Consider the following 16,641-nt stretch of genomic DNA (forward strand, 5'->3'; position numbering starts at 1 on the left):
GAGTGGGAAGGTGGAGAGAAAGTGGAGCGGACCTTCCAGGCTTTCTGCAAGAGGGGCTGCGTGTGAAGCACTTCCTGCCATTTTTGTTTAGGGTAGAAGCTCCTGTCTCCTCAAGTGGATATAAAAACTAGATTCGACGAATTGCATCCTTTTACATTACAAACCTGTGAAAAACCAGTATTGCAGTTCGTGAACTGTCGGGGATCTAGAACGGTTATCAATCTGGTGAAAACGATGTAGCCTTTCCCCTGGGAAAAAAATGCATATACACATGCTCATTACATTAAAGAAAAAAAAATATGTGTGTGCATATATATATAAACAAGTTCAAAACCCTGAAAACAATCCATGGATCTAAGATTAAGAACTTCTACCTCAGTCCTCAAATTAATGAGTGTCAAGAGGCATTCTAGTCCTGTATAGATGACACATTTATTATTGATTTCATTCCCTCTTTAGCTTTTTTCTGTGTTTCCCGCTGAATTAGAAAACTGAATACTAAAAAATGCAAAAATTAGCTGGGCAGGGTGGCGCATACCTGTAGTCCCAGCTACTTGAGAGGCTACTGCCGTGTCCAGCCTGACAGGCTTCTTTACCTAACATAATGTTTTTAAGATTCATCCATGTTGTAACATTTATCAGTTCATCATTTCTTTTTATGGCCAAATAATATTGTATGACTATATCACATTTTTTTCTTTTTTCTTTTTTTTTTTGAGACGGAGTTTCGCTCTTGTTACCCAGGCTGGAGTGCAATGGCGCGATCTCGGCTCACCGCAACCTCCACCTCCTGGGTTCAGGCAAATCTCCTGCCTCAGCCTCCTGAGTAGCTGGGCCTACAGGCACGCACCACCACGCCCAGCTAATTTTTTGTAGTTTTAGTAGAGACGGGGTTTCACCATGTTGACCAGGATGGTCTCGATCTCTTGACCTCGTGATCCACCCACCTCGGCCTCCCAAAGTGCTGGGATTACAGGCGTGAGCCACCGCGCCCGACCTATCACATTTTATTTATTCATCAGTTGGTGGACATTTGTTTCTGCTTTTTGGCCATTAAGAATAATGCTGGGCCGGGAGCGGTGGCTCAAGCCTGTAATCCCAGCACTTTGGGAGGCCAAGATGGGAGGATCACGAGGTCAAGAGATCGAGACCATCCTGGCCAACATGGTGAAACCCCGTCTCTACTAAAAATACAAAAAAATTAGCTGGGCGTGGTGGCGTGTAGTCCTGTAGTCCCAGCTACCCTGGAGGCTGAGGTAGGAGAATTGCTTGAACCCGGGAGGCGGAGATTGCAGTGAGCCTAAATCATGCCACTGCACTCCAGCCTGGCAACAGAGTGACACTCTGTCTCAAAAAAAAAAAAAGAAAAAGAATAATGCTATAGGCCAGGCAGGGTGGCTCACGCCTATAATCCCAGCACTTTGGGAGGCCCAGGCTGGAGGATCACTTGAGTTTAGGAGTTCGAGACCAGCCTGGCCAACATGGTGAAACCCAGTCCCTACTAAAAATACAAAAATTAGCTGGGCATGATGGTGGGTGCTTGTAATCCCAGCTACTGAGGAGGCCAAGGTGGGAGACTCATTTGAGCCTGGGAAACAGGGTGCAGTGAGCTGAGATCCTACCCTGCACTCTAGTCAGGGTGATGGAGCAAGACTCCATCTCAAAAAAATAAAAATAAAAATAAATAAAAGAATAATACTGCTATGCATATTCACGTATGAGTTTTTGTATGGATGTATGTTTTCAATTCTCTTGGGCATTACCTAGGAGTAGAATTGCTGGACCACTTACCTTTATATTTAATGTTTTGAGGAACTGAATCTGTAGTATTTAGATATGTGTACAGACCACTGTACTCTGAATAGACGTTCTAAATTAGCATCTAGAACCATACTCTGAATTCTAGATGCCTTGGTTAGCTTAGTTCTGACTTATAGAAGGGTCCTGTAAAATACTTTTGGTGGGTAATGAGAGTAAAGATATAATGGCCAATATATGCCTATAGCATTATATATATTTGAAAAGAGGCCCTGAGATATTTCCTGGGACTGCCAAGTTTTTGCAGTTAATAGGAGAAGTAATTGGAGCTACGAATTACCTAAAAGTGTTAATCCACTTAGGATATATAATTGCTTTTAAATCTTCAATGTGCTAGACTTCTTCCGTCTGGTTTAAAGCTTAATGTCGTCACTTGATAAACGCTGTTTCCACTCATCAATCATTCATTAAGTGCATTGGCCACATATTGTTTCAGCTGAAATGAGCAGTGATCCTAACTATTCTAAATAAAATATCAGATATACCCAACCAATGCAGTTAAATCTGACTTTGGGGCTGGGCGAGGTAGCTCACACCTGTAATCCCAGCACTTTGGGAGGCTGAGGCCGGCAGATCACGAGGTCAGATGATCAAGACCATCCTGGCCAACAGGGTGAAACCCCATCTCTACTAAAATACAAAAAATTAGCCAGGTATGGGGACTGAGGCAGTGGAATTGCTTGAATCCAGGAGGCAGAGGTTGCAGTAAGCTGAGTCCAGACTGGTAACAGAGCAAGACTCCGTCTCAAACAAAACAAAACCAAAAAACAAAAATTAGCCAGACACAGTGACATGTGCCTGTAGTCCCAGCAACTTGAGAGGCAGAGGAAGAGGCAGGAGAATCGCTCAAAGCAAGGAGGTGAAAGTTGCAGTGAGCCAAGATTGTGCCACTGCACTCCAGCCTGGGCAACAGAGTGAGACTCTGTCTAAATAAATAAATAAAAATGTTTGACTTTAGTACCTTCTTCATGTGGCTCACTACTCACTTCTTGGCCCTTTTGTATGTTCCTCAATGACTGTCTCCTTTGCTGGGGACCTCTTATTGTTTGATTCCCCAATCCTGGACCAAAAAAACCTGTGGCTGTCCATTTAGATGGTCAATTTAAACCTGGTTTGAAGATAACAACCTTCTAAGATAATTCAAGTCTGGCTACATTCCATGACACTCATATGGCCCACAGGAGACTTTTTCTTGCAAAGTTGCAAGTACAGGCCCTTTCTGCTGTAGGTCTCTCTCTCTCTCTCTCTCTCTCTCTCTCTCTGTTCTGCCATCAAAGCCTTCTCTAGATAGTCTATTGCTTTTAGACTTTTCCAGGTGACATAAATTCCAGGGCACAGAGTCAACCAGAGTCAACTTGCCTAAAGTTCCTTTACTTGGCTTGAGGTGGAGATAGTGTGGGGTAAGCACTCTCTTCTTCCCACTCCTGGAAAGGGGAACAAAAATGGACAACACTCCAGAAAACTGTCTCTTACCCTTTTTTTTTTTTTTTTTTTTTTTAGACAGGGTATGGCTCTGTCACCCAGGCTGGAATACAGTAGCAGAATGTTGGCTCACTGTGACCTCCATCTCTTGGGCTCAAGCTATCATCCTCCCACCTCAGCCTCCCAAGTAGCTGAGACTACAGGCATTTGCCACCACACCCAGCTAGTTTTTGTATATTTAGTAGAAACCGGGTTTCATCATGTTGCCCAGCTGGTTTTGAACTCCTGAGCTTAAAGTTATCCGCCTGCCTCAGCCTCCCAAAGTGCTGGGATTACAGGTGTGAGCCACCAAGCCTGGCCCTTCTAGGCATGTTTATTCTCCAGTCTTCTTTCATCAATCCTGATTTATCATTCCTGGGAGGTTCGTGAGAACGGAGGATTGCTAAATGGTTTTCACATTCTCCCAGCATGTCCTGTGGGGATGGTCTGGCATCCTCTTTTAGAATGCTTAGGGTACTTGACATTTATTTTTCTCAGCTTTGGAGCCTCTATTAAAAGACCCACTGAAGGGTCCCATTTAATATGCCATATATCTTAAAAATATGTGCCTGTATTGTTGTACGTTCTTCTTTTTTTTTTAATGTGTGCACTTTTATTCAACTGGTCTCAAGTCAGTGTACAGGTAAGTGCTGGCTGCCTTCACCCACTCCCAGGGAAACCAAAAGCCTTCATACATCTCAAAATGCGGGATAAAAAAGGAGGGCCACGAGGGCTGATCATTCAAAATAAAACAAAATTAAAAGTATTAAGGCAAAGATTTTTTTAAAAATTGCATTACACAATTTACACGAAAGCAATGCTATCACGTCCCCAGTGTGGACTCAGGAGAGGACTGGGCCATTCTCCTTAGATAGAGGTAGGGTGGCTTTTAGGAGGGCAAGGGACTTTCTGTAACAATGCATCTCATGATATTTGGAATGACTATTAAAAAAAAGAACAACGTATTTAAAAAAAGAACAATGTACAAAGTCCTCACCCACACTGTAGAATTTTGGGGGATGCTCAGTCCAACTGACTGCTGTCACCTTCACTGTTCCAGTTTTTAAGTCCTGAGTCAAGCCCCTGTTGCCCAAAAAACAAAAACAAACACACAAAATAAAACCAAATAAAGCCATGACAATCTCACATTGTTTTCTGGGCAAGTTAGGTTTTGTCAAGAAAGGGTGTAATATAAGTAATAGTCCACCTGGAAGCATTTGTAGTAGATGATGGAGAGACCGCAGGGGCTGGACTCAACGTATTCCTGCTTGCTGATCCACATCTGCTGGAAGGTGAACAGCGAGGCCGGGATGGAGCCATCGATCCACACGGAGTATTTGCGCTGGAATGGAGTAATGATCTTGATCTTCATCGTGCTGGGCGCCAGGGTGATGATCTCCTTCTGCATCCTGTCGGCGATGCCAGGGTACCTGGTGGTGCCACCAGACAGCACTGTGTTGGCGTACAGGTCTTTGCAGATGTCCACGTCATACCTCATGATGGAGTTGAAGGTAGTTTCGTGGTTGCCACAGGATTCCATGCTCAGGAAGGGAGGCTAAAACAGCGCCTTAGGGCAGTGGAACCACTCTTCGCTGATAGTGATGACCTGGCTGTTGGGCAGCTTGTAGCTCTTCTCCAGGGAGGAGCTGGAGGCCTCCACAGCCATCTCCTGATCCAAGTCCAGGATGATGTAGCACCGCTTCTCCTTGATGATGCTCAAGATTTCCGGCTCGGCCATGGAGGAAAAGCTGTAGAGGTGCTCCATGAGGATCTTCATGAGGTAGTCAGTCAGGTCCCAGCCAGCCAGGTCCAGACACAGGATGATGTGGGGGAGGGCATACCCCTGGTAGATGGGCACAGTGTGGGTGATGCCATCGCCAGAATCCATCACAATGTGACCAGATGCGTACAGGGACAGCACGGCCTGGATGGCCACTTACATGGCTGGGGTGTTGAAGGTCTCAGACATAATCTGGGTCATCTTCTCGCAGTTGGCCTTGGGGTTCAGGGGGGTCCTCAGTCAGCAGCATGGGTGCTCCTTGGAGCCACATGCAACTCGTTGTAGATGTGGTGTCAGATCTTCTCCATGTCATCCCAGTTGGTGATGATGCCGTGCTCGATGGGGATGCCTCTCTTGCTCTGGGCCTCGTCGCCCACATAGGGGTCCTTTTGACCCATGCTCACCAACACACAGGTGTGGATGGGCAGCGGAGCTCCATGCTCACAGGGCAGAGCATGAGACATCAAAAGGATAAGTCTCAGTGGTCTGTTCTATGTTCTTAACCTTTTTTTTTGTTGTTGTTCTTATGGAACTCTTGACTTCCTGGTAGAATCTGGGAACCCCTTTCCAAGTAATGTTTCTATGTGCATAAAACAAATACATGGGATTACAAAGGAAACCAATGATATTAAAACAGAATTGCACCCTTGGAGCCGATGGAGGTCCAAGTACTCAGGTTAAAAATTTACATAAAAATGTTAGTTCTTTCTTTCTTTCTTTCTTTCTTTCTTTTTGAGACAGAGTCTTGCTCTGTCACCCAGGCTAGAGTGCAGTGGCACCATCTCAGCTCACTGCAATCTCCACCTCCTGGGTTCAAGTGAAAATCTTAGTTCTTTCTAAGCATTACTATATTTGTCTTTCTTTTTCCTTTCCTTTTTATCTTTTTCTTTCTTTCTTTTTCTTTTCTTTTTTTTTTTTTTTTTTTGAGATAGAGTCTTGCTCTGTCGCCCAGGCTGGAGTGCAGTGGCATGATCTTGGTTCACTGAAACATCTGCCTCCTAGATTCAAGCAATTCTCCTACCTCAGTCTTCAGAGTAGCTAGGATTACAGGCACGCACCACCATGCCTGGCTAATTTTTGTATTTTTAGTAGAGATGGAGTTTCACCATGTTGGCCAGGCTGGTCTCGAGCTCCTAACCTCAAATGAACTGCCCACCTCAGCCTCCAGGCGTGAGCCACAGTGCCAGGCCTATATTTGTCTTTCTAACATGCCAGGAGGAAACTGAGACATCAAAAGGATAAGTACCTTGCCTAAGACCATGTGACATAAAAGATGCATATTTAGATTGAGCATGGTGTCTCACACCTATAATCCCAACATTTTGGGAGGCTGAGGTGGGAGGATCCCTTGAGTCCAGGAGTTTGAGACCAGGCAAACTCCTGGGCAACATAGGGAGACATTGCTTCTAGTAAAATTTTACAAGTAGCTGGACATGGTGGCAAGTGCCTGCAGTCCTGGCTACTCAGAAGACTGAAGCAGGAAGATCACTTGAGCTCAGGAGTTCAAGCCTGCAGTGAGCTATGATTGTACCACTGCACTGCAGCCTGGGCAATAGAGTGCTATCCTGATATCCCTGATATCTTCAGAGTAAAAGCATTCCTAATTTTGCTCTAAAGATAATCATATTGATTCTTGCAAAATATAGTAATTAAGAAAATTAATCCTTTATCACAAACCCTTGTAGCAGAGCACATCTCCCCATGATCTTTTTTTTTTTTAATCCTATATAAATGAATATTGTACTTAAGTGGATGTGTTCCTTTTCTTCCTTTTGGGAATGCCTTACTCTGTCTATAGAGTAACTGTATGTTCACCACTTTACTGTCTTAATAAATTTGTTTTGCTTTGGACTGTGGACTCGCCCTGAATTCTTTCTTGTGCGAAATCCAGGAACCCTCTTGTGGGGTCTGGATTGGGACCCTTTTCTGGTAACAACATTATGAGGCCTCCATAGAAATCCCTGAAGTATGGCATTCTAACAGCTTCTGAGTTGGTGAACATATCCATGTCCCAAAAAGATGGTGCACCCTGCTCCCATGGGGACAGAAGCTCCTGCACTCAGGATCCTTCCAGATCTTGTTTTATGTACCTCTTCATCTGGCCGTTCATCTGTATCCTTTGTAATATCTTTTGTAATAAATCAGTAAATTTGAGTAAATGTTTCACTGAGGTTTGTAAACGATTATAGCAAACAATCGCATGGGAGAAGAGGGTTCTGGGAATCCCTGATTTATAGCTGGTTAGTCAGAAGTACAAGTGACAACCTGGGACTTGCAATTGGCATCTGAAGTGGGGGAGTCTTGTAGGACTGAGACCTTAACGGATCTGGGTGCACTCCAGGTAGATAGTATTGAATTGAATTGAACTGTACAACACCCAGTTGATAGACACTAAATAACAAGTGGATTTATAATGAGCCATAATTGGAGACTTGTTTGGTGGGGAAAAAAACCTCTACACATTTGTTGTCAGATGTGTTGAAAGTATGGAAAAATAGTTGTGTTTCTTTCCTTTAACCATGCATCTAGTAAGTGGCCAAGAAAGGATTCAAACCCAGGCAGTCTGACTTCACAGCTTTGGTTTGATATTGTGCAGATAGGATCCCCTAAATTTGCTAATGGTTGCTATAGCATGTATTGGAGCATCTGTACAGAAGAAACAAGTGATAGTACTCCATGAACTCCATTCTCTGGTTTAGTGAGCAATACGCTATGGCCTGGTTATCTGGGGAAGGTATGGGCCTTTAGAATTGATCCAGGCTCCAATTTGTTTTTCCTGGTCCCTGATATCAAAAGACATTGAGTCTCTTGTCCTGGTTTAAGCCACTACTTGTTTGGTTTTCTTTTACTTGTAGCTAATACAATGTTAACTAATATATCCAATAATGGCTAAGATTGGGTGCAGTACTCTGCCAAACCCAAAGAAAGGAGGCTTGGAGCAAATTGCATTTGGTATATAAACATAAATTAAATGTGATATTGCTTTCTATTTTACTTATTTATTTTATCTTATTGTTATTTTATAGAAATGGGTCTTGCTATTGCCCAGGCTAGTTTTAAACTTCTTGCCTCAAGGGATCCTCCCTCATCGGCCCCCCAAAGTGTTGGGATTACAGACATGAGCCACCTCACTTGGCCTAAATGTGACATATTTTATTCTCATGCTAAAGAATAAAATCTGTACCCACTGTGTAATAATATTTCTCGTGGAATTAAAGAGATACTGTTCTCAGGAAAGTTGCGTTGAGTGGTAGTCATCATCGTGACTGCTCTTCCCATTTGGCTGAATGTTTGGAAGTTGTGGGAAATGGGAAAGAGGAGGAAATTGGGAAAATAAATGAAAATAGTCTTACAAATTTCAGGTTCTTCAAATCTCAAGAGATCCATTTACCTTATAAGTGCAAAATGCTTTCACATAAAACCCAGTCTGTGCAGCATTAGTTATTATTAATCTAATAATATCATAGATTGGTACTGCCATTCTTTCTATTTTCCATTTCATTAAATAGGAATTTTGAAAACAGAATTATTTTGGCTTTTCACCACAAACACGCTCACAAAAAATATTTTTTATTTCTAAAGTTTTTTTTTTTTTTTTTTTTTTTTTTTTTTTTGACACAGCCTGGCTCCGTCGCCCAGGCTGGAGTGCAGTGGTGGGGTCTCGGCTCACCACAACCTCCGCCTCCTGGATTCAAGCAATTCTCCTGCCTCAGCTTCCTGAGTAGCTTGGACTACAGGCATGTGCCACCATGCCTGGCTAATTTTTTTTTTGTATTTTTAGTAGAGATGGGGTTTCACCATGTTAGCCAGGATGGTCTCAATCTCCTGACCTCATGATCTGCCTGTCTCGGCCTCCCAAAGTGCTGGGATTACAGGCATGAGCCATCGTGCTCAGCATTTTTTTTTTTTAGATGGAGTCTCCCTCTTGTTGCCCAGGCTGGAGTGCAGTAGCATGATCTGGGATCACCACAAACTCCGCCTCCCAGGCTCAAGCGATTCTCCTGCCTCAGCCTCCCGAGTAGCTGGGATTACAGGTGGGTGCCTGGTTAATTTTTGTATTTGTAGTAGAGATGGGGTTTCATCATGTTGGCCAGGCTGGTCTCGAACTCCTGACCTCAAATGATCCTCCAACTTTGGCCCTTTTTCAAAAAGAGATAGAGAGAGAGAGAGAGGGAGGGAGAGACAGGGAGAGAGAGACCCCTGTGTTCTATTGGAAGGTATTTACGTCAAAATGTAAAATAACTAATAGACATCACAGAGATGTTTCTAGTAAGAGTTTAGGCAAATAGGTTTATTCTAAAGTTGCTTTAACATAAAGAAAAATAAAATTTAGATTAAACTATAGGAAAACAAGAGTTTATATTTTTCATTTCTAAAAAATCTTATGACTTCAAAACTAGAAAACCATGTGCCATTTCTAAATTTATTTTTTAAAAAGAGCTGCATCTGCTGTGTATATATTTAAATGACGAAAATTCAGAGAACTACAAGAAAATTACTGCCTCTCCAAGTTAAAAAATATACCTTAAAATTCTTTCATATTTCCCATTTATTTGTCTTTTTCAGTAATAGGTTTATTCATTTGTTCATTTTCTACATTGTGCCTTGTAGTGTGCTGAAGGCTGGAAATACTAGAATGAATGTGTAAGAAAAATTCCTGCCCACAGCTTGGTTCAAGAAATGGAAAAGTTGCCAGGCGCAGTGGCTCAAGCCTGTAATCCCAGCACTTTGGGAGGCCGAGGCGGGTGGATCACAAGGTCAAGAGATCGAGACCATCCTGGTCAACATGGTGAAACCCCGTCTCTACTAAAAATACAAAACATTAGCTGGGCATGATGGTGCATGCCTGTAATCTCAGCTACGTGGAAGGCTGAGGCAGGAGAATTGCCTGAACCCAGGAGGCGGAGGTTGCGGTGAGCCGAGATCACGTCATTGCACTCCAGCCTGGGTAACGAGCGAAACTCCGTCTCAAAAAAAAAAAAAAAGAAATGGAAAAGTGAACAAATCATTGCTATGTGTAATAATGACGTTACAATGCATATTGTATAATCAAGCAGCAGTAATAATATCACTAAGGAACAAGCTATAGGATATAAGGAAAGGCCCACACAGCATAGAAAAGTCAGAAGAGGCTTCCCCTAGGACACGCGTATCCAACCCTTTGGCTTCCTTGGGCCACACTGGAAGAATTGTCTTGGGCCATACATAAAATATACTAACAATAACGATAGCTGATGAGCTAAAAAAGAAAATGTTCTGTGCAGAATTTCCATGATATCCACCACTGTGGATATGCAAAAAATTTGTCACATTCAAAGGGTTGGACATGGCTGCCCTAGAAGGTGTCCCTTAAAGGATGAACAGAGTTCACTTTTGAAAGAAAGGACATTCCATGTATAAGTAAAGTAGCCCTAAGTCGGAGAGGCACGAGCAAATGTTTTGCTTTTCGGAAAAATGAAATGTAGGTGAGAGTAGCTTGAGGACAGGCGTTTGATTGGGCCTAGCAAAAGGCTAGGGAGGTGGAGTAAATTTGGGTCAAACAAAGGCCATGAGGGTCTAGGAAGCAAGCAAGGTGCCTAGGGCTCACAGAAGTATTTGCCGGTTCCTGCAAATATAGGGTTCTTAGATATTGCATTCTAGGCAACTTATTTGCCTCATCCTAGGACCTTGATAAGAAAAAAACTCTTTGAGGCAGGGAAAAGTTATTGAAGAGGTACATGACCGGATGTAAATTTTAAAAAATTATGTTTAGAAGTATGGCATTGGACTAAAAGAGACTAAAATAGAGTCAGAAAGACATGTGAGGAAGCTATTAAAATAACCCAGGTAAGGCCGGGCGCGGTGGCTCACGCTTGTAATCCCAGCACTTTGGGAGGCCGAGGCGGGTGGATCACGAGGTCAAGAGATCGAGACCATCCTGGTCAACATGGTGAAACCCCGTCTCTACTAAAACTACAAAAAATTAGCTGGGCATGGTGGCGCGTGCCTGTAATCCCAGCTACTCGGGAGGCTGAGGCAGGAGAATTGCCTGAACCCAGGAGGCGGAGGTTGCGGTGAGCCGAGATCGTGCCATTGCACTCCAGCCTGGGTAACAAGAGCGAAACTCCGTCTCCAAAAAAAAAAATAACCCAGGTAAGAATTAAGAGGATCTGCACAGAGGAGCCCTCCTAGTTTCCATCTCCTGTGCAGTCAATTTAGACTGCTCTGGCTGAATGCTCTTGGACAGGCACTGGACACAGGTGAAGACAGTAAATCCATTCTTGGGGATTTTTTTTTTTTTTTAAGACAGAGTCTTGCTCTGTCACCCAGGCTGTGGTGCAGTGACACAATCTCATCGTGTTGCAACTTCTGCCTCCCAGGTTCAAGTGATTCTCCTGCCTCAGCCTCCTGAGTAGCTAGGATTATAGGCATCCACCACCATGCCTGGCTGATTTTTGTATTTTTAGTAGAGATGGGGTTTCATCATGTTGGTCAGGCTGTTCTGAAACTCCTGACCTCGTGATCCACCCACCTCAGCCTCCCAAAGTGCTGGGATTACAGGCATGAGCCACTGCACCCAGCCATTTTGGGAATTTTTTTAAACCAGGAATTCTGCTTTTGGAGAAAACTGTAAGACAGCAAATTAGGAAGTGAGTGATGGGCCAGGTACGGTGGCTCACACCTGTAATCCCAGCACTTTGGGAGGCCACAGCAGGCAGATCACTTGAGCCCAGGAGTATGAGACCAGCCAATGCAACATAGCAAAACCTCATCTCTCCAAAATTACAAACATTAGCCAGGTGTGGTAGAGTGAACTTGTAGTCCAAACTTCTCGGGGGGCTGAGATGAGAAGATTGCTTGAGCCCAGAGGATCACTTGAACCCAGGAGGTCAAGGCTGCAGTGAGCCATCACTGTGCTGCTGTACTCCAGTTTGGGTGACAGAGGGAGACCCTTTCTCAAAAAAAAAAAAAAAGAAAAAGAAAAAAAGTGAGTGATAAAGAGATCATTAGGAAGCCACAGCAATGTTTGAGTCCCTGGTTCTAGCTATCATTCCTTGGATTCTATAAGTCAATATATCTCCTTTTTGCAAAGATAGAGCATCCAAATTCTGTGTCCCAGCTCACTTATGGGCTTCAAGTGGCTTACAGGTATGCCAAGACAGTGATTCCTACTAGAAACCTCTAATAGCAAGCATTCTTGTCTATTGATCCCAGTGCATTATGCTTTTCTGAATGACTTGATCTGAGAGCCTAAGAAAACTCTGAGAAGCAGTAGTCTAAACCAGAGCAGCAATTCTCAACTGAGGGTGATTTTGGCCCTTGGGTGACTTTTGGCAATGTTTGGAGACATTTTTGTTTGTTATCACTGGAGAAGGTGCTACTGCAATCTCGTAAGTAAAGACTAAAGATGCTGCTAAACATCCTACAGTGCACAAGAACCACCCTCCACATCAAAGAATTATTTAATCCAAAATGTCAATGTCATGTCATTTTTTAGAAACTGAGCTAGGGTAACCTGAATCATTACTCTGAGAATGAACAGATGATAACAGATTTTTGGCAGAGTCGTCAAACGTCAGTGCAAAATTACACATCTAAGTTAAGATACCACCATGATGGGTGGGGAAATACGTGCTTCCCGGTCATCTCAAGCCAAATCTGAGGGGCTTCAAGAGGACCATTGGGAAAGATGATATGTGCCCCCTGACTCTTACAGAGATAATATCTGATAACTGATGTATATTTGAAAAGTCCTAAATCAAGAGACTGAGGCTGCTTCTGAGCAGAAGATGCGTATAGGGGCTGGGTGTGGTGGCTCATGCCTGTAATCCCAGTACTTTGGGAGGCTGAGGCGGACAGATCACTTGAGGTCAGGAGTTCAAGACCAGCCTGGCCAACAATGAAGAAACCCTGTCTCTGCTAAAAAAAAAAAAAAAAAAAAAATTAGGTGGGAATAGTGGTGCCCACCTGTAGTCCCAGCTACTTGGGAGCCTGAGGCAGAAGAATCACTTGAACCTGGAAGCAGAGGTTGCAGTGAACCAGGATTGCACCACTGCTCTGCAGCCTGGGCGACGGAGCAAGACTTTAAAAAAAAAAAAAAATCATATAGGACGGATTTGGAACAGTTCACACTTCTGCACAAGATGCTTGTATGCTTTTTGTGAACTAAGTGAGAACCTCATGTAAGAGAGTTGGATTGTGTCATTTTGAAAATGGCTGTCCAATAGGAATGCCAGTTTGGGTGAGAGGATCTCTGGAAATCAGGGGACTGAGGAGTGGGTCATAGATGGCCATCCAAAAGATACATTGCTGAGCCAGGAAACTGCAGGTGAGGGTTCCAGTGATGCACTCCATGACAGAAGGGGTCAGTTTCAGACCTGAAAGGCATTGACTGCTAAAACTATGTCAGTCCAGAAATATCCTTTCTATTCTTGTCTTCTCCAACTGTGGAGGGGCCCAAAACAAAAAGCTAATAAGCCAGGGAGAAGGTAGAACAGGTAGAGAAAGTGGCAGATAATTTTTCAACTGTGAATTTTTGATATTGCACTGGACAGGATTTTTTTTAATACGGGGGGGAAAGGCCATTTTTTAAATTATCACTAAAAAATGACTGGAGGACTTTTTTTTTTTTGACAGAAAGGGTCTCACTCTGCTACTAAGCTGGAGTGCAGGTATGATCATAGCTCATTCACTGCAGCCTCAAACTCCTGGGCTCAAGGGATCCTCCCACCTCAGCCTCCAAAGTAGCTGGTACTAGAGGCATGTGCTGTCATGTTCTGCTATTATTTAAAAAAAAAAATTTGTAGAGACAGGATTTCACTTTTCTTTCTTTCTTTTTTTTTTTTGAAATGGAGTTTTGCTCTTGTTGCCCAGGCTGGAGTGCAATGGCATGATCTTGGCTCACTGCGAACTCCACATCCTGGGTTCAAGTGATTTTCCTGCCTCAGCTTCCCGAAGCTGGGATTAGAGGCATGTGCCACCATGCCCAGCTAATTTTGTATTTTTAGTAGAGATGTGGTTTCTCCATGTTGGTCAGGCTGGTCTCAAACTCCCAACCTCAGGTGATCTGCCTGGTTTGGCCTCCCAAAGTGCTGGGATTACAGTGTGAGCCACCAAGCCTGGCCAGGCTTTCACTTTGTTAACCAGGCCAGTCTCGAACTCCCGTGCTCAATTGATCCTCCCACCCTGGCTTTGAAAAGTGCTGGATTATCGGCATGAGCCACCACACCTGGCCTGGTAGACTTTTTAACTACGTGAAAGTGACTGGAAAAGCAAAATGTTTTGCCTAATATTTCTTTTAAAATATAATTTTCTTTTTTTCGTTTTGTTTTGTTTTTTGAGAAACAGGGTCTCACTCTATTGACCAGCTGGAGCTGGGTGGCGCAATCATGGCTCATAGCAGTCTTTATTTCCTGGGCTCTGGTAATTCTCCCACCTTACCCTCCATAGTAGCTGGTACTACAGGCATGACCCACCATGCCTGGCTAATTGTTTCATTTTTTGTAGAGACAGGGTTTCACCATGTTGCCCAGGCTGGTCTTGAACTCTGAGCTCAAGCAGTTGAGGCCTTCCAAAGTGTTGGGATTACAGGCATGAGCCACCACACCTGGCCCAAAAACATATTTTATTTTATTATGTTATGTTATACACATTTTTTGAGACAGAGTTTCGCTGTTGTCGCCCAGGCTGAAGTGCAGTGGCACAATCTCGGCTCACTGCAACCTCCACCCCGCGGGTTCAAGTGATTCTCCTGCCTCAGCCTCCAAGGGCTGGGATTCCAGGCACCTACCACCATGCCCAGCTAATTTTTGTATTTTTGGTAGAGATGGGGTTTCACCACGTTGGCCAGAATGGTCTTGAACCCCTGACCTCAGGTGACCTGCCCACCTCCCAAAGTGCTGGGATTACAGGCGTGAACCAATGCGCCTGGCCCAAAAACATATTTTAAAGCATCAGTTTAAATCAGCGTTTCTCGATAGTGACACTAATGATGTTTTGGACTCTTTCGTAACATCAATGCAAAGGAATGTGACTAATTCTTTTTCCCACCAGTCCTCCTCAGAAATATTGCCAACTATTCACTCAGGGGACAAAACCACCCCCAGTTAATGCCAACAAGTTTTTGAGTTCTTCAATGCTAGGCTCTGGGAAAATTATGAATAAGACAAACACTGTTCCCATTGCAGAGTTCAGTAGAGACAGGCAAAAAATTCAGTATACCAAAAAATTTAAGATAATTACAAATTATAATACATCTCTAAAGGAAATAAGCAGGATGCTGAAATGGGAAATAATGGAGCGAAGAGTGCTGTGTTAAACAGACAATATCTAGGTAGGAGTTAGCCAGGTGAATGAAGGATAGAGGTTGGGAGTATCTGTAAAATTGTCTCTAAGGAAACAGCATTTCCAAAGCTTTATTTAGTCTCAGGTACATAAGCACCAAAATGTATATTTTTTACATTGCTATTTTTTTACTTGCCATTACTTAGTTACAAAAATGAGAAGGTATTTGTTTTTTATATGACCATTCAATTGTCTTCTTCCCTCCTTGTTTTTACCCCTCCTTTTCTTTTCTTTGTTTTCTTCCTACTCTTCATTTCTACTTTTTACTCCCTTTCATTAGAAGAGATTTCAGTACCTAGCCTAATGCACAACTCTAAGTCATATATTTACATTATATTCTCCATGAATGGTACCTCTAGAATTCAGCTCTAGAATCAGTGTGACTCAGCTGGATGTCCAGATACCCTCTAGAATTCCACTCCAGAATCAGTGACTCAGCTGGGTTTCCACATTTTGGAATGTATAATCTCTTCTCTCTGGGGAAAGTTGATTGATTTATTTCCTAATGATAGTGTTCTTCCTTATAAACCATTACAAGCCATAAGGAGATACTGTTTGGGGAAAAGTAAAAGATAAGCAATCTGGACTATGGGATAAAGGATAAAAATAAACACCCAGGGGCGGGAGGCAGGAATCCACGGAAGTTAAAAGTGGGAGAGGTTAAAAAAAAAAAAGAAAAGTGGGAGAGGTATTGCACTGTATTCTATCAGAGTGCATTTGTCTCCTGAGAACTGGTCCATTGCAAGGACTTCACCTGGTGTCCACACGAGAAGTACTTGCCTACTATTATCTAGGCACTAGTCTTGAACTCCCAGCCTCAGGTGATCTGCCCGCCTCGGCCTCCTGAAGTGCTGGGATTACCGGCATGAGCCACTGCACCTGGCGATCTAGGCACTAGTCATACCTGCTTTGAACAGCCTTATCAGTTGTCTTCCTTGCATTGACACTGCCCTATAACTCCTCCAGGACAGGTAAGCCCAGAGAGGATCCTGATTACTAAGCAGGATGGTGGTAGGACTCGGAGGTTGAATTGAATTTGCTATAACACTATTAGAACAGAATACCCTGATACATTTTTAATATATGAATTTCTGTGCCAGGCGTGGTGGTTTACGCCTGTAATCCTAGCACTGTGGAAGCCAAAGTGGCAGATCATGAGGTCAAGAGTTCCAGACCGTCCTGGCCAACATGGTAAAACCCTGTTTCTACTAAAAATACTAAAATTAGCTGGGCGTGGTGGTGCATGCCTGAAGTCATCT

General features: G+C 43.4%; 1 pseudogene across 1 annotated transcript; it reads right to left on the reverse strand.

The window, feature by feature from the left end:
• Positions 1-4,040: 4,040 nt before the first annotated feature.
• Positions 4,041-5,472, reverse strand: LOC116563808 (annotated as a pseudogene). Its single transcript, XR_004274586.1, has one exon. The product of XR_004274586.1 is annotated as an actin, cytoplasmic 2-like (transcript).
• Between the last annotated feature and the right edge of the window lie 11,169 nt (positions 5,473-16,641).

The sequence above is a fragment of the Sapajus apella genome, unplaced genomic scaffold (assembly GCF_009761245.1).
Source record: "Sapajus apella isolate SASKATOON/1434 unplaced genomic scaffold, GSC_monkey_1.0 scaffold36, whole genome shotgun sequence".
NCBI classification, from domain to species: Eukaryota; Metazoa; Chordata; class Mammalia; order Primates; family Cebidae; genus Sapajus; species Sapajus apella.